The sequence below is a fragment of the Neolamprologus brichardi genome, chromosome 22 (genome assembly GCF_056152115.1).
Source record: "Neolamprologus brichardi isolate AB-2024 chromosome 22, ASM5615211v1, whole genome shotgun sequence".
NCBI lineage: Eukaryota > Metazoa > Chordata > Actinopteri > Cichliformes > Cichlidae > Neolamprologus > Neolamprologus brichardi.
This window is the reverse complement of record NC_142124.1, coordinates 13640133-13659368: the sequence shown is the minus strand read 5'-3', so window position 1 is coordinate 13659368 and position 19236 is coordinate 13640133. Positions and strand designations below refer to the sequence as shown.

Below are 19236 nucleotides of genomic sequence, written 5' to 3'. Positions count from 1 at the left end.
CCTTCCCTTCCTCTTTGCTGTCAGTCTCCCTTCACCTCGGCCTCCACCGGTCCCTGCTCCAACTTCAAAACAGTGTATTTTTCCACGTTTACAGTCCATCCAGTGGACCCATTCCTGTTGTCACCAGTTATTTATGCATTACACATCTTTTCTTAATAATCTCCTCTCACATCTTTCAATTTTCCCTTCTTTGCCGCCCTCCGTCTCTGCATTCCTTTCTTGTGCCTCGGTTAAAGCGGTTCACCTCTCCACTATCTCCATGCCCGGGCGCACTTCCGCCATTCGACACAATTCTTATCTTTCTCTCTATATTCCTTCATCTCTTCTTTTTCTATCCGTCTTCTCTATCTTGTTGCCCAGCTACCTCTCGCATACCCCCATCTCTGCGCCCTCTATCCCCTCCCTTTCTGTCCCCCTGCCCCCCGGCTGAAATTAAACTCTGTCGGCACGAACCGGGCCCGACCACATCTCCCACCGTGGCTCAGCCACACGGACCCAAGAAAACAGACCTTGAAAAACAAGATAAAGTACATCAAAACTGCAGTGGGTTCACTGCTCCATGGGCAGTGTATATTTTTGGATACCATTTCACATTTTTACACTCTCCCCGCCCTGCTCCACCCAGTCTGTCTGTGTTTCTCTCTCCTTCTTTCTGTTTTGCTCCGTCTCTCTTTCTCTGCGTTTCTTTCACGGGCACACATTGTCGCAGTCTTGACAGTGAAGCGAGTCTGCAGTGATTAACATTGATTATAGTGGCTAACGAGTCTTCTTTTCATTCTGTTGGTGTGAACGTCTGTCCGTGTGTGCTTTAATATATGTGTTATTGTGTATGGCTGTGTGTTCAGAGCGTGTCCATAAAGCTGTCACTCATCTGTGTGAGAAAAGAAAAGCCCAGCTGTGAGTACTTAGCAGTGTAGGTGTGTGTGTGTGTGTTTAATGGGATTGTACACAGACGGACGTGCGCTTGTGTTGATGCACTTCTGTGTGTGTGTGTGTACATATAGTATACTGATGTTTCAGCTGCTGCCTGTTTAGCAGAGAGACACATCCTTTGTTGTCTTGCCACATGCAACATTTTACCCACAGATTTGCTTAGTGAGAAGCAAACGGCCTGCAGCTTAATTCTACTTCCAGTCAACTGACCAGTCACAGCTGTCATTTTACATCAAAAACACACTGGATGCCCTGTTGCGTTTCATTATTTGAAATATATTTATCCCTGTGTGAACATTTAAATTTTCTTTTTCTTTTTTCGCCTTTTTTTTTTTTGCTCGATTGCCAGATTTGTTACTGTTTTAGTCTGGATAAGGTTGAAATAAATATCAGGATATTTAAAACTACTCTACCCAATATTTTATTTTTACAATATATTGGAAGCCACCTAGAATCATCACCAGACTCTGCTGTTCAGCTCAGTTCTGCTGAACACTTTTACATCTTTCCACCACAGATGGCCTATGAACACTGGATGTAGCTTCTAAACCTTCACTGGATGCAAAAAGTGCTTGAAGCGTACTTCTTGACCCGACGGTTACTGTATGAAACTAGTTTCAAAAAGAGTGCTGCACCAAAACCTCTGCAGACTGTAGTTTGCATGGAAGACAAAGACTTTTCTGCAAACACTTGCTAACTAACCATCAAGCAGTGGTGAATCTTGAAAAGCTGAGATGCAAACCGGAGAGGCAGATCTGAAAACAGATTGCCTTATAAAATGTGTTGGCCGCAGCAGCAACGCACAATCGACACATTTTAGCTTGAAAGCAGATGTTCCACATTTGCATTGCACTCTTTATGGTTTTATTACTTTTTAGCAACTAGTTGGCAAATGTTTTCAGATAATTTAGCATCTTACATGCAAACTACAGGCTGCTAGCAACAGAAACAATCACAGTGATATTTAGCAATTTCACCATTTTCATCCATTCAAATAATATGCTTCTTTAAGTCTCCACCCGATTGCAGAGTGCACAAAATGCTTTGCCTAGCTAAAGGTAAAATTATTGGGTTTTATAACACTGCTAAAAAGTGACTTTGCTGCAGTAATGATGGTAATTACAATTAGTCACTTTCCACCCCTGCTGCTCACTTAAAATCACTGAGTAATGAAATGAATGTAGAATTACATGCCCATGGAAAAGCATGGTAAAGCCTGGAATACATTTAGTGCTTTAAAATAAAAAAAATGAATTCAATAAAACATATTAAGCATTTAAACGAACGAATGAATAAAAATTTTAAATACAATAAATGTCATCAATGGGTTATTTTTATAAAGTTTGATTAAAGGCTGCTATCAGTCAAATATATTAGAAAACTAATTTATCTGTCTAATCCAAGCAATGAGTAATGTCCACACTGTCGTAACACTAAAATATGAGAAATGTTTGGGACAGCAAACCATCTCCTGCAACCACTTGCCAAATTGTTGGGGAATGTACTTTTCCATAGCAACTGGTGGTTCCATAGCAACTGGGAGGGGTCACTGACCAGGAGGTGGGCCTGTTTGACTGGGCCTTTAGCAATTCATTTCACAGCAACTGTGAGACCTGAGGAGCCCATGGTCTTTGTCACTGGTTTTAAGCCTTAATGAATACAACATTTTTCTTTTCTTTTTTCTTTTATTATTATTTATTTATTTATTTATTTATTTATGGGCTCTGTGGGAGAAAAAAATAGACTTTGGAGTGTGGATATCTTACACTTTACAGGGCAAACAGTGTCCTTAGTTTCAGGTCAAAGCTTTACAATGAGATTTCAATAACCAGTGGGAGACATCATGGTGGTTACCTTTTTAAATGCAGTCTACGATTCCACTCGTGTTTTTCTTGTTAAGTGTTGAAAATATTGCAACAACAAACACAGAAGATAAAAGTATTGCTAATGTTGCTCTATATCTGCTCAGTGTGATAAATACAACTTATTTGCTGTCATGCCCCACAATACTTTCAGACAATAGTACGAATATGTGACAAATTAAAGGAAAAACCTGAACCCTCGATCCTTCCAGTGAGAGCATGCAGTATCTCTGTTATGCTATGAGGCGGATCAATACAGTGCTGTTCTGATTGATCACCTTTACCCTATGATGAAATATCTCTTTCCTAATGAGAGTAGTCTCTTCTAGGATGACATTTTTATTTATACATTTTTTATTTAACCAGGAGGTCCCTTAAGATTAAAATGTCTTTTTCAAGGGAGACCTGGCCAAGAAGGAGCAGCGCAGTTACAAAAATTATTAACACAAATATAACACAAACACACATATTTATAATAAATCAAATTAAAAAGAACATGTAAGATAACATACAAGTCCAGCTCAGGAATAGCAGTTGGGCTGTTATTGGTAAGAGCGCTGAACTGCCACAGGTGGACAAAAACATTCAGGTTTAGTTTGTTCTGAAGGTTACTTCATGACCAGCGTGCAAAATAAAAGCTCAGAAATCATTCTGAGCTTTTATTTTGCTCAGAAATCATTCCTGGGTACCAAAAAGATGAGACATGTGGAGGGGAGAAAATTATAGCAGTTGTTTGTAGGTGTTAAAAAGTTACATAGATAAGAAAGGACTTTACCCAGTGTCACCCACCCAGATACATAAATTGTTGTAGGCTTTATCTAGAACTTTATCTAAGACAGGTCTTATTATGATCATAAAAACACAATAACCGTTAACATTTTCATGAAGTGCTCAGTATGCACTTTGAAGGAAAACATGTCACCCACCCAGATACCTAAGTTTTTGTAGGCTGATACTTTCTTTAATTATGTTTCCACCTGGGAGACATATTACCAGCATTATCTCAGATATGGAAGGCATTTCTGGACATAACAATGTAAATTTACCAGATCTGTGGGACATGAGGGGTCACTGAATGATTGGTTGATGTAGCTGCAAACCTAAACACCTTCGGGAGAACTGAAGTGTTAGGCAACAGTCTCGATAACCATCATCAGAACGAGAGAATAATGCATGCTTAGATTTCCAGACACTTTGCATGCAGTAGTTCACACTTTGCAAAGACTGCTATGTTCTTTTCATTTGTTAACCTCCCTAGAGTTGCTTGCTCATTGCTCCAGTTGGCCTTAGAAATAAGAGGTATAGATTTATGGCAATGTATGTCAGTCATATTTACAGCATAATGTAAAATGACAAATAAAACAACAAAACCTTACTTTAGCGCTTACACTCTTAGTATGCATGAATTGAACGGTTAATATTTTTAACTACCACCTGATTAAAGTAAGTGAAAACCTACCAATTTATATAATAATAACATAACACAGTCTAATCCTGACAATACAATTCTGTTGACAGGTGATAAATCGTATAATTAGATTTTTCCCCATACCTAGCTTTCGGTGCATAAAGGCATACCAAATCGACTGTCAAAACAAAGGTGGTATAGAGTGTGCAAGTCTAAACAAAAGCAGATAATTTGCATGTGCTGGATGTTTCAGGTGTGACTGAGCGTGTTGATTTGGCCCTGTATGATACCTGAGCACAGTAGCTCGTGCGGTAACCCTCCTGGCTGAGGTGGTGTAGGCTCAGTGAGCCTTTGAGGCGCAGAGATTCACATCTGACATGGCTGCCTGAGCCATAAGAACAACTCCATGAATTATGAAAGGGCAAAAGCCCTTGGCTGGGCTGTTCTGAGAGGGGAGGAGATGGAGGAAGAGATAACTACACATTGTAGATAGATACAAAGATAGTGTAGAGTGAGCAAAGTGGAAAAAATACAGTAGAAAAAGATGCACTTGCACAAAAAAAGGGAGGGTGGGGGGAGAGATAAAGCTTGCATGTGTAGTGGAGTGAAAAGATGTTTGTTTTGGAGTGAGGAGGGAAAAAAGTGTGTGTATGTTTGTCTTTGTGTGAGTTTCTTTCGGGAGGATCGACAATGCATCCTTCCCGAATCTAACCAGCTGTGTGAAGAATTGCTAACTACGCCACTGGATTTAGACTCATCACTAGGCCCACAAAAGCAACATTTTCACACAGCATACAGCCCACAGGCTTTGTTCCAGCCTCTTCAAACAGTTTTTACTGTGGAGGTGTGACAGCACGCCAGGCGGGGATCTGCTGCCCACCATTTCTAAACCCCAGCAGAAAACAGAGGAGCGACGGAGTGAGGGGATTTTTTTTTCTTCTTGCACCAATTATCTAATGTGTGATCTTGGGGCCTGTCTGCCTGTCATGCACAGCCTCTGGTTTATTCTGTCTTTTAATCTTTCTAGTAATCTTTTTGCCACTGCTGAGCCAGTGTCACAGCAGTGAACTCCAAGACAAGGCAATTCCATTAGGAGATGGTATGAGGCGGTATTCATTATTGGCCTCGGCTAGATGCTGCACCGCACATGGAAGGTGGCAAGGGGCTGTTTTAATTTGATTTGATTCCTCAGGATAATGCATTGTGCCTCATCGCAAAGTTGTTCCAGAGAGGGGGTTTCCATATTCACAAGGAGGTATTGTAGATATTGAAAGCAGGTTGATTTCCTTGTGTATCATTGTCTGGTGTAATTCACCCCCACCCACAATCCTTTGCCTCTCCCTCACACCGTTCCAGGTCTATCTCTGTGAAGCCTCCTCTCTGAGCGGGCCTCTAAAATCCTGCCTCAGTCTAAAGTGTTTAAACAGAAAACATTGCAAACATGTAGCATTTTAGCCTCCTGCACCCAGTGCTCCCGTTCTGCCTCTCCAGTCACTCTCTGCCTGCGTTGCCAAACAGCAGCAGCTGTGGTGTTAAAAACTGTCCTGAAGAAGCAAACATGCTGAAAGACGCGCTGCCTCTCCCAGGATGCTTCGCATCGAACGCTTTCAGAATGCTCCTCGCTTCATTTCCTCGGTTGCACAAGCACCTTTTATGTACCTGCAACTTTCACAATTCGTAACCCTAAGAAATGTGTAGGGACGGAAAGGCAGGCGGAAAAAAGATGGGGCGTGGAGGGTGGGGAAAGAACAACGGAGGGAGTGCAGCCACGCAGGTTAGGAGGTAAAGAGAAATAGGGGTGAGCGTCGGCTGCAGCCAGTCAATTATTCAGAAGAGAAAGGTTTGTTGTACCTACCTTGGGAGCTGCTTTCAGCATGCCTGCCTGGCATCACCTGCTAATAGGCCACCAATTGACATGCTAGCTGAGCAGACGGTCCTCATCTCGCTTTCCTCGTGTACGGGGCTCTTATCAGTGCTCCCTGCTGGAACGTGTAAATAATTACTCCATGACCACTCTGCTGTGTGAGCTAGAGGGTTATTTACACAAAGAAAGGAGGATATATTTTAAAAGGGGCGACGGGTTATTTTAAGAAAATGGGTGAATTATTTATGGAGGCCTGCTAGGAAGCGTTTGTGCGTTTGCGCTGTTGCATGTTTGGTGTGAGCTGGAAAGAACCTGAGGGTTTTTATCTGTTAAAGACATGTGTAAGTTAATTGTATTTAGAGTAAGTGATCAGGGAGCGCGCTTTGAGGTTTCTTTTTTTAGTTTTCAAAGAGTGTGTGCATGCGTGGTGGTCTTCGGGGAGGGGGTGCTTACACCTACATTAAACCCTGCAGTCGCCATGGCTTGGAGATAAAAGACCAGATTATTCTACTTGGCATCCATTAGATTGTCTGAATATCGTCCAGTTTAAATCTAACCCAGAACTACTTTCCTTGATCTTCCTTTCTTCCTTTCCACCTCGCACCCCTCTCTCTCTCTCTCACTCTCCTTTGTTCTCTTTCCTCTCTTTGGTGCGGGATGAGAGAGGGATATGTGTGCCAGCCCAGAGAAGGAGCTTACAGACTGAGGTTTTTTGAAAATGAACGCCCTATTGTGGTTAACTTCCTGTGAGAGTAGCCGAGCCCCCTCACTCACTGAACTTCAAAGCTTGCATACTACACTTTGTAAAGATAATGTAAGCGGCACTGTTGTCTTGTGGCTCCCTCTGTGGATTTACCTTCGTGTTATACTTTGCCTATATTTTTGCAACGTGGTTGTTTTATGTTCACTTTTACCTGCACGCTGCCTCAGATGTCTCATTTGTTGAAGATTTTCTTTACGTGAATACTAAGCTGATGTATGTTTGTGCACTCCCTGTCTTGCTCGAGTCTGTCTTCTGCTCTTTTAGTAACCAGACAGTTTGAGATTGGCAGGATAAGCACTTTGTTTTTTGGACATGGCCACGTGGGCAACTGGGAGCTGCCTGGCACCCTCTCTGAGGGTGTGTACTGTGGAGAATTTATCTTGATGACAGCTCCTATTGTGTGTCACAGCTCCTCTGCTATCTCACTTTCTGTCAGGCTGCCTCTCTTTTTCCTCTAAGGCCAGCACCCTTTGTATAAGTGGCAGCATACAGTAAACAAAATAGAAATAGACCTTTTCTCACAGCTAATATTTTGATTTGATTCAATGACAGAAAAACATGCCACACTGGGCTTTGATCGTCACATCCTGCGGGCACCTCTGGTCCAAACTTGTCAAAAATTTCAAAAAATCTCATTTTCAGTTTGGGCAGATGGAGTAGCTCTCTAAATGGAAAAAGATGGAAAAAGAAATCCACCTGAAAAGAAATCGATTGTGGATGTTTATTGTCATTTTGACTACTCTGAGTATGTGTGATTGTAGATTGTGCTAGAGGAAGGCTGTGTCCTAGATCAGGGCTGAAGAGATTTCATTTTGTGCATTGTTGCAGATGTCCACTAGATGAAGGTACTTTGCAGATATTTAGCTGAATAGCAGAGGGGACTGTAGCATCTCCATGCAGGTCCCTTTTCAGTACTGCCAAGGGCACATGAGCCTAAAAACTCGGCTGTGGATCAATGTGCTAGGATACCCTGGTCTAATGAATCACATTTTCCTTTACTTTATTTCAATAGCCAGGTGCGTGTGCAATTATTTACTTGGGTAGCATGATGCACTGCAGGAGAAAAGCAAGCCAACAGAGGCATTGCATTGTTCTGGGCAATATTGTACTGGGAAACCTTGGCTTCTGGCATTCATGTGGACACTGTTTTGACATTTAGCACTCAGCTGCACATTACACACATCCCTTCATGGCAGTGATGTTGCCTGTGAGTATTGGTCTCATTGAGCAAGATAATCTGCCCTGTCACGTTGGGAAAAATGTTTGGAAATAGTTTGAAAACCATCTCATGGTTTCAATTGATATGATCGAGCATCCGGAAGATGTGGTAGAAAAACAACCAAAACCTAGAGGCCTCCAGGGATCTGCTGCTGTGGTCTTGGTGTATTTGAGGCTTTTCCTAGTGCTTCAGTGGGACGTGTTGGTGGCACAAGAGACCCAGAGAAAGGTGATGTTACAAACACTGTCTTTATGTACAGTTAAGTATATCTATGATATGGTTTGTATGCCCATTTATACATTTTGGACCTTTTGCTTCCAAGTAGAAAAGACCATTTTTTCTGCTTTTCATGATTTGGTGACAGATAAGTAGTGAACCAAAGGGGAGGAGAGTGAAGCAAAAGAGCAGCAATCTCACAGAGAGAGAGCAGATGTGTACAATCAGGCCTTTAGTAGTCAAGTACAATTGGAGCCTCACCTTTGGGGAGATGGACCCTTGTTATCGCGGCATGTTGCGAGGTACGATCACACCGAGAGCTCAGCGGGATGGATCACTTTTCAAGACTGGCCGTGACTGGGAACTGGCATCAGTTTACGATACATCTGAAGGTTTTGGTGTTATTAGGAGAAGAGATATTCTCGTTTTCCTTTTATGTTCGACTGTTTTTTGTCCACGCCATTCATTCCAATTAAACGACCAGATTTTTGGACATAGCAGCACAGCAGCACGGATATTTGAGCCACTCAAAATCCCAATTGCATTAAACCAAACCGGAGTTCTGAGCATAGGGAGTTTAATTGTTGGATTTGAGTGCTTACTAGAGTGTAAGCCATATTGCTGACAGTGTGAGTTGCCACACCAATGCAAAGCCTAAAGCCCAGGGGCCAATAATAGCCAGAGAAATATTCCCTAGTGGTCCTTGGAAACATTCCAGTGTAATAAAAGAAAAGAGAAGATGCCTACTGGCCTCTGTTATATTTATTTTATGCAAAAAGTGTAGCTGGAGGAAAGCCACAGTTTAATATTCAACGGTGTCATCCATTCTTCAGTTTGATATTTAAACTTCCTCTGTGGATGTCTGGAAAGTAAAGAGCAGCTTAAACCGCACAGATTAATCAATGAAATGTATGCCTGTTCATATTTCCTCTGAATGAGCTGGCAGCAAACCCGTAAATCTTTGCAAGTGATTTAATCAGAGTTTGGAGCTGTGGAAATGGCGTTATTAGGGTGATCATTATGAGTTTTGTTTCCCTCGCTGCTGCAACTCAAACACGTATAGCCAGTGAGCCAGTAATAGCTAACAAAAAATGGCCTTTGCATAATCGAGCATTAAAAAAATGTCCTCTGGTGTCTCTTGTCAGAACTGTTTGCTGGATATCTGACTGTGTGAAGCCAAATTAAAAGTCAATTTTCTCTTCTATCATTATTTTATTTAATCATTTTTAGAGGCCTGAAAGGGTAAAACTATACATGACGGTACATAAGAAACTAGCAGAAAGACAAATATGGCCAAACACATCTTGTTCTTCTTATTTTGGCTGCTCTCTTTACGTGTTGCCGCAGTGGATCATCTGCCCCCCTCACTCTCTTCCATCGCACGAACTCTCTGCATGTCCTCTTTCACTACATCCATGAATCTTTTTTGTGGTCTTTCTCTCTTAGTCCTGCCTGACAAATTGTTCCAAATTCAGCTTCCTTTGCCCAATATATCAACGGTCCCTCTGCATGTCAGCCTAACCTCTTTAAACCTGTCTACAAAACTGCTCAACCTCAGCTGTTCCTCTGATATACTCGTTTCTTAATCATGTCTATCCTGGTCACTCCCAAAGAAACTCTTGGCGTTTTCATCTCGAGCGCCTCCAGCTCCACATCCTGTCTTTTTTGTTAATGCCAATCATCTCCACCCACTCCACCCTGCGTGGACTCTCTCCTTCTGCTCTAGTGTGTACTGTCCATTGCTTTGGATGGTTGACCCCAGGTCATTGAACTCATCCACCCACACTACTTCTGCAGTTTCACTGTTACACCTGTCTCGCTCTCATTCACACACATGTACTCTGCCCTGCCTCTACTGGCTTTCATCCCTCTTCTCTCCAGCACATACCTCCACCTCATCTGTTCCCTGCTCTCGCAACGGATAACGGTGTCGTCCGTGAACGTCATACTCCGCTGACCAAACACGATTAACAAATAGACTTGTGTGTATCATAGAAGTAATTAATGAATAAATAAAAACGCAGAAATAAATAATGAAAAATAGTGAAGCGTTAAATGCATTTATCAGACACAGATAACAGCTAATTACTGATTAAAGCTTCTGAAGTGTGAATATCGGCAGTTTTTTTCTTTTTTCCCCCTCAGTTTACATCTAAGCCGTTTGGACTCTGTCCCAAGGGATTGGGTGTAGGGATTTCTTAGGATTTACACATTCATTAAAGATTCATTAAATTATTCAGAGAAAAGAGAAGACAGCCTCATGTTAGTCATGTTATATGTTATATATTTAAGGTTGCCAGGCAACCCAGGTTGGTGTTTATGGTTTAGTTTCTCTAGGTCATCCCTTACATTTAGTTTAGAGTAACTACTGCAGACATGCTCTTCTACAGTAATTGTATTTGCTTCTGTTACAATGTGGCTAATACCTGACATTTCTGAATGGGTCCTGCCTGCTTCCTCCACTCACTTAATAAAACAGCAAGCCTGGAGTGAGGTTGGGGGAGATGTACTGACTACAGGATGGAATAGTGAGCAGAGAAGCCATCCTTTAACTTTACCTCGAGATTCATTTCTCAGCCTCTGTGTTGGGGCTCACTGCTGGCTGCTGTTCTTTAGCTGATACTGCACTGTGGCCCTCCTGAGAAGGAAAAAGCAAAGAGAGCTAAGAAATTTTTGCTAAGAAGAGATCAATAAAATATCACTTCAAAGCAGAAATCTATAACTTTCTGCACGGTCAAATTACATCAGGAATAACTGTGTATTTAATGTTCCACTTATGACGGTGTTAAACCCTGTTGTTGGCATGCAGTGTAAATGTCATGATCGGGCAACGTCAACACAAATGTATTAATTAGTGAAATGATTAAGTCAGTTGAAAGCTTTGACATTTCAGCGTTTGCAGAGTTACAGACTCGACAGTGTCCCCGAGCGGTTTCCAGCTTTTACTCTGAAAATCATCAAACTCTCGATATGTCAGAATCTTAGTTGTGTATATTTGTAGATTTTTAAAATGGACTGTTAAGCTTTCCGTAAAGTTAAACTAAAACAAGCAAACGTAAAGGCAAAAGTAGAAACATCAAATGAACTGGGAGGCGGTTACTATAGAAATGAGCAAATATGAAAAGGTTATATTTTTCTATCTCTCAGAGACCACTGTGGACAGAGCAAGTGGAGGAAACTAGTGGATGACTCCCAGTCGTCTAATAGTAATAGAAGTGAGCTGCATCGTATGCCACTTCCCATAAACTGGCTCAGCACTTGTTTCTCCCCCGGTCCTCCATTTTGGATCGAAACATTGTAAACGGGGCCGTTAATTGCAGCATTAACTCAATCAGTGACGACTCGCAGGAGATATTGTGTGTGGGTGTGTGTGTTCGCGTCTCATGGTTGTCTGTGTCCTTTGTGTGCATATGTGCATGCGCAAGTAATGACTTTTGGTGCTGAGGTACGGAGAAAATCAGCAGAGTCTAGCTAGGCCCTGCCAGGGGACTTGATTGGAGGAGTGTTGTCGGTGCTAAACAGACGATTGGTGAATGCCATTTAAGTCACGCCATTTTGTGCTTCGATAGTTTATCCTCCCGATGAGGCTGACGGTGATTACCTCGGAGAGATTGTGTTTTTTAAGGCAATCAGTGAGGATGTCACGCTGACCTCATCTTTACTGACAAAAGTTTGCAACTTTGATCAAAATACAGTGCGTCTCTCAGAAACACAATACATGCACTGCAAGCTTCTGTTATATATTATATTCCAAACCAAAACTCATAAAACATTGTGGACACCTGCATCGCACTATTAATTAGATATATACTTACTGGTAGGGCTGGGCGATATATCGAGTTTTTTAAAAATATCGATATATTTTTATACGAGATATAAGATGTGACAATATCTTTTATATCGATATAGTCTATGTTACGTTATAATTATAGTTGTGGAGCCACAAGTTTGCCTCTCTTTCGTCCACTTTTGTCTTTACGCAACGTTACTCGGCCTCGCCTCTCCTTCACTGAACACAACTCCCCCTCCCTCCCCGATTGCTTCACCTGCAGGCAGCGACAAGATGGACACGGCAAATCTCCGTTAACGAGTTACAGCGTATCGCCCCGTGCGTGGGGCTGGACGGCGTCAACGTGTTAACGAGCTAACCACGCTAACGAGCTAACCACGCTAACGCCATGTACGGCCTAAAATCCTTTCATTCTCTCAAAAGTTGACAGCGCGCCTTATGTATGAATTCTGGTTGTGCTTGATGACCGCGAACCGATTTTATGTGGTACACGACGCTCAGTAATCTGTCAAAAATGTTTTAGTACGACTTTGCTAAGCTACGGAGCTGCACCGGCTTGATGGATTGTCGGAGCAGTACCGCTACCGAGGAGCCTCGCGGAGTGATACGTACTGTGCTTCAACGTAATATTACCGTATTGTGTGTGTATAAGGACCATAAATGGCACCTGTTAAGAGACATGGTTACAAAGAGGATTTCAAACTCCAGGCTGTCAGTCACACAGTAGAAGTTGGGAACAGACATCTGGGACACAGCTTTGACTAAGAACTCTCTTTTTGTTCTTACCTTGTGGCTTTAAAAAAAATATTGAGATATATATCTTATATCGCCATCCAGCTAAAAAATATCGAGATATGAATTTTGGGTCATATCGCCCAGCTCTACTTACTGGTCACTTTATTAGGTACAACAGTTCAACTGCTCACTGCAGCAACTCGGTGCATTTAAGGATGTGATCAAGACGACCTGCTGTAGCATCAGAATAAGGAGGAAAGTTGATTTAAGTGACTGTAAGCATATCATAATTTTTTGTGCCAGATGAGCTGGTCTGAGTATTTCAGGAACTGCTGATCTTCTGGGATTTTCCCACACAACCCTCTCTAAGGTTTGCAGAGAATGATCTGAAAAAGAGAAAATGTCCAGCGAGCAGCGGCTCTCTGGGAGAAAATACCTCCTTGTTGCCAGAGGTCATAGGAGAATGGTTAGAGTGCTTCGAGCCGATAGGAAGGCAATAGTAGCACAAATAACTACTCATTACAACCAAGGTATACAGGAATGGGTCTCTGGGCGGACAACATGTTGAACCTTGAAGCAGAATGGCTACAGCGGTAGAAGACCACACCGGGTGCCACTCCTGTTAAAAACAGGAAGCTCAGGCTACAATTCACACAGGCGTATCAAATAAACAATAGAAGATTGAAAAACAACCTGGCCTGAGCCCGAGTCTAGATCTCTGCTGCCACATTTGGATCGTAGGCTCAGAATTTGGTGTAAGCAACATGAAAGGATGGCTCCATCCTGTATTGTGACACAGACTGGTTGTGGTGTAATTGTGTGGGGAATATTTTCTTGGCACACTTTGGTCCTTTTAGTGCTAATTGAGCATCTTTTAAAGCCCACAGTGTACCTGAGTATTGTTGCTGACTGTGTGCATCCCCTTTATTACCACGGTGTTCTCATCCTCTGATGGCTGCTTTCAGCAGGATAACCTGACATGTCACAAAGCTCAAATCATCTCAAACTAGTTTCTTGAACATGTCGGTGAGTTCACTGAATTCAAATGGCATTCACAGTCATCAGATCTCAATCCAGCAGAGCACCTTAGAGATGTGATCGAACAAGAGATTTGCATGTTGTATGCGCAGCTGAGTAATTAAGGCAGGTCTGAATGAAAAAGGTGCTAACGAGGTGTACCTAATAGAGTGTTGGGTGAGTGTAGATTACTTGCTGTGTAAAATGTTGGTAGTTTATGCAAAGCTCAGTACTTTAAATTAAAGCATAGTGAGACTGCTGTCTTTGACAGAGGACGGCTCTGTTCATAATTGCTTTGTAGATGTTCAAGCACATAAATCATGGAGGAGTAGAGGATTCCCAAGATCAAAATAATTGTATCTAGGAAGAAAATCTGGCCACACAAAACAAGGCTATGAAGAATATTGGGAGATTTGCAGAATAATGAAAGAATTTTGCTTTAAAACTATTATTTGGCTTCCATGTAACATCAATATTATTGCATAAAACTGAGCCTGTAACAGCTGTTGAACTGTGTATTTTCAAAGGATGATACTGGTGTAATTTATACTCAGCAGTACCTATCTGCAGTAATGCCTATGCAACCCACAAGTGCTTCATTCTACAATCAAACGCTATTACTGCCTTTTCCACTGCAGGGTTGGACTGCATTTGTGAAAAGCAACAACTTGTCTCTTCCAGCTGTTTTTAATGGATTTTTGAAAACAGTAGAGCCTCCGGCAGTAATGTAAGGCGAGCCTGTGGCAGAACAAACACTACCAACTTCTGTGAATGTGAAGAATACCGTAGTGGGTTTAGACATTTCATATCCATTCATGTCAGTCGACAAATAAAAATAAACAAATACAAATTCACCAGGATTATTTCTCCTTGAAAGCCAGCAGTGTCTGTGCTTCTGCTTTCTCTTTGATGTAATCTGGCAAAAATTATTACACAGGAAAAAAAAGTGACTGAGCACTTGGATCCGTTCTAGTTTCGAGCTTGGGAAAGCAAAACAAAAATAAATGTCACCACTCGTGTAGAAAGCAAGGGAAATAAAATTTTACAAGTGTTGGACAGGTTATTTGAAAACTGGAAAAATTACATTAATAGCTACTCAGCAGCAAAAGTCACTGTATTTTTCTTCATCAGTTATAGATGCACAGACAGACAGATGCAAAGGAGTAGGAAGAAGCCCACTATTTAATAAATAGTCATCACCTTTTGTTTTTGTGTCATTGTTTAAATCCTTCTTTACTGTTTACTACACTTACACACACACACACACACAGTAGCACGCCAACAGATATCCATATACACACATAGATGGGTCACAACACCTGATCAAAGCCCTTCTTCCTTCCTGTACCTTTGAAAAACCGTATATTTTTAAACTGGGTCAGGCTTGGACATTCCTTCAGCTCATCATTCAGTCTGTTCCACAGTTTCACTCCACATAGAGAGATGCAAAAACTGGATCAATGAATTTTAATGTTTTTGATTTTAAGAATAGTGAATTCATATGATCTCTGTAATCAGTATTATGGATTATCCTTAGAGGCCTTTTTTACTATATAGATAAAAATGGTTGGGAAACCAGTGAATGAAGAGAATGTGGAGTGATTTGTGGTCCACAATTGGTTTTGCTTTTACTAAGTACGAAAATCCTTCTTGAAACTTTATTGTTTCATATAAGTTTTATATAAGATTTCATAATAATATGACCTTCATTGGAGTCACCACAGTGGATGGATCCGCATGTTTTATCTGACACAGATTTAACATCGATGCACTTTCTTGAAGTAACTCTTCCATTTATCTAGACTTGAGAACCACGCCAGGAGTACATTAGCTTGTGACTCCCTGAGGCTGTTTCTTTCTTTTTTGTTTTGTGTGTGTGTGTGTCCTCACTGTCGAAATCTGGGGCACATGTCAGCTATTTTAAATTAAATTAAAATTAAAATTATTTTTTAATGCTAACTAAATATGTTGTTCAGTTTAACTCAGTATAAAATGTCAGACTTCAGACGCATCTTATTCAGCAGCTTATTCTGATGTCAGAAATGGAGAAAATCCTTAATACAGTCATTTCGAGATGACACCACCAGTCATCTGCAGTTCATGCTTTTTGTTTGAGAGAGTCCCCATATCATTAGAAAGCCGAACTGAAGGGTTACACCAAAGCTCAGTATTAAATGAATGAGGAATATCTTAAACTGTGAATCGTGTAAATCCAAAACTGCAACTGGAAAAAAGCAGAAAACGTCCCCTTTAACAAGCGGCACAAAATCTGGATGGATTAACTGACTGTCCAGCAGTTAGCCTAGCCTCAGTGACCACACACAGCTCTCCAGAAGTCCCAACCTCCTGCTCACAGTTCTTACACTCTCCAAATTGGAACAAAGCTGAGCGCCTCCTGAATGGACACGTACCTTGTTAACAAGCCAGTGCAGGAGGTGCACTTTCTCTTTTTTGGTAAAGGCTAGCCGCCTTCCACTTTTGACAAGCCCCCTCATCAATTTACCACAGCCTGCCCACAGACAGGAAAAAACTTCCAATAAGGCTGTGAGCAAGCCTACAATATGTCAAAGTAACAGTGTTACTGAAAATTTAATGTGTAATTAGTGTAACTTTACACAGACAAAGAAATTGCACTACTGTAATTAGTAATCCCTTACTGCCCCGAGCTGCTGATATATGATTGTTTAGGATTTCTTTTACATTTTACTGCAGCAGTCGTGCATTTCCTGTGGCTGTGCTAAATGCACTGTTTCTGTGCACTGTATGTTTGTAAGTGTCTCACGCTGTAGCGCTACCTCACCATTGTTATTTATTACTGGCAGTATTCTCCTAAGGCTCTTTTTAGCACAGACGTGAAAGGTGCAATGGTGCTATCTTTGTCTCATTCTTCCTCTCTTCTTCTTTCTCTCTTTTAACCCCCCCACATTCCTCTCTCACTCTCTCGATCTCTCCCCTGCTATTTTCCTCCCCTGGCAGTCTTCACCAGCTTGTGCTGCTTATACTAACTAGCTGTGCACTCCCACTCATAGAAAAATGGTGATGAGACAGCAAAACCACCGCAGACACAATGCACAGTGGAAAGGGAGGAAACGACTTGGATAAAGGGTGCAGGGAAGGAGAGACAACAGGCGAATGAGATCCATCAGTCTTTTTTATGCACTTTTACCACATATATGTCCATCCCCAGAGGGTGCTGTGTCTCTGTCTAGGCCACTGCCTCCATCTCTGTGCTTTACTCTTTGTTGTTGTCATCATTTGAAGCATTTTCCCTCCCTCACCCTTCCTCTTCCTCCCCCTACCTTAAGTTATTAAATCTGTTCTCACCCCCTCTTTCCGCTTCTCTTTTCCTCTCCTCCCTCCATTCCTCTCTGGCCTGCAACCTTTTTGTCTTGTGCCACTAAATGGACTGCTTATATAACAGCATACACCTAGAGGGACTCCCCACCTCCTCTCACCCATCAGCCAGCCTGGTCTTCTCACTTCACCCTTTTAGTCTCCTTTCCTCCTTGTTTTCTCCTCGGCCCCACCTTACCTTCTGTTTTTCCCACCGTGTCATTTTTCCCTCCCCTTCTTCCTCTCTTCTTCTCAAGCTTCCTCATTTGCCGGCCAGTTTCGGAACAAACAGTCCTCCTGCTGTGTAGCTAGGGTAGGTGCTAACCAAAACAATAAGGAGGAAAAGAACGGGGCCGCATCTTCATGCAAGTGCTGAAATGAGTCATCGAAAAGCGGAAAGCAGATCTGCCGCTATTTGGATAAAGTTATTAAAGTAATATATCAAGAAAAACGCTCAAAGCAAAAACTTTATGAAATAGTAATGGTCATTTTTCGCTGCCGTTTTACAGGCTGAATAATCATTGGATTCTTCTAAACATTATTAATGATGAAACGTATCTTTGCATTTAAATTTGTCCCCAGCTTTTATATTCAAGCTACATGGAAAGGGACAATAAGACATTGCTGTACATTTAAGAAGACTCTTGAGTCGTTTTGCATATTTTCAAAAATGTATCTCTCCAACCTGCAAATGCTCAAGAACAAATGTTTTTGCAGACTAGTTTGCTGCATTTGCTGCACTGTCTCAGCAGTATCCAGTGGCCTTTCATCCATGAATATGATAGAGCACTCAAGCACAGATGCTCTCTCGCTGGATCTTCTTCCCTCCTTGCATTCAAGTCTTCTCACACACTTATTTTTCAGTGACGGTGAGTCCGCCTGACTTAACTTGCATCCAGGATTCTCCTGAATGCATATTTTTTATTCAGCACACCCTCTATCTTGCACTTTCATCTCACGTCTCCCTCAAATTCTCTCTATCCTACCCATTGTACCTCTTTATCTCTCTCTACCCCTCCATTCTCCTCACCATCTCAACCTTCCTCTCTTCCTCCACCACACAAACCCCCCTCTCTAAATATAGTCCCTTTGAAGCATAGCTGTGTTGTCTCTTCCCGCAACACTGCAAGACAAAAGTCTGTCATCTCACATCTAAGCAGTGGGGATAGAAAGCACAGATAAGATTGATGGCCCCAAAAAGAACACTGGTTAAGAGAATTGATATTCATCTGCCTCAGCATGTGTGTATACATGAAGAAAAGGGGAGAAAACAGAGGGGAAAAAAATTATCAGAGTGGGCGAGAGGATCCAGAAAAAGTGATCCGCACAGTAAGAAAGCGATAGAGAAGGGTCTGACATTTCTGATCTTCATTTTGGGATTGAATAAAAAATATCTCTGGGTGCCTGACCCAGTAACGCATGCACGTGTGCATGTTAGTGTGATCCTCTCAGCAGCAGTGTGTGCATGTGTTGGCATAATGTATGCACAGTGAGGAGTGGTTATGAGAGTGTTAAAGTGTGCGTTCTTTTGTGAAGCAGATAATTTGTAAGAAAGAGAAGCCAACCAACAGGAAACAAATAATAATGGTGCAGAGAATAAGAAGGCTGCTCTTTGCCCATATAATACAGCACAATACCACCACCTAATGGTTAGTATGAGTCATTGCGGGCACTTGGCGTGGGTTACACATCGCTGCAACTTAGGACAATTCCCATCTCATCAGCTCACCTGCAGGAGCCCTTCTAATGACTTCTACTTTGTCTAATTACAGATTGTGTAATTTACATAATAAGTATACTTAGCATTACAAACAGTGTGGATAACAGCATGGTGGCAGTGTGGGACATTATTACATCACTCTTTAGGTTGTTCAGTTCAGTTCCTCTGTTTTAAATTGACTGAAGGGTTACTGTACAAGACACACACACACACACACACACACACACACATATATATATATATATATATTCTTAACCTCAGAGTGGATTTCATTTATGTTAAAAAGGGGACATTGTTCCATCATGTGTACTGTGTAGACCGATTCCCCTGCAGCCAGAGCATACATCGCCGCTGACAGAATCTCCTTCCACCTCAT

At 41.8% G+C, this 19236-nt stretch overlaps 1 protein-coding gene across 2 annotated transcripts in view; it reads left to right on the top strand.

The window, feature by feature from the left end:
• efna3a (ephrin-A3a) overlaps positions 1-19236 on the top strand; it is a 77232-nt gene that overhangs the window by 41311 nt on the left and 16685 nt on the right. The gene's annotated exons all lie outside the window — the stretch shown is intronic.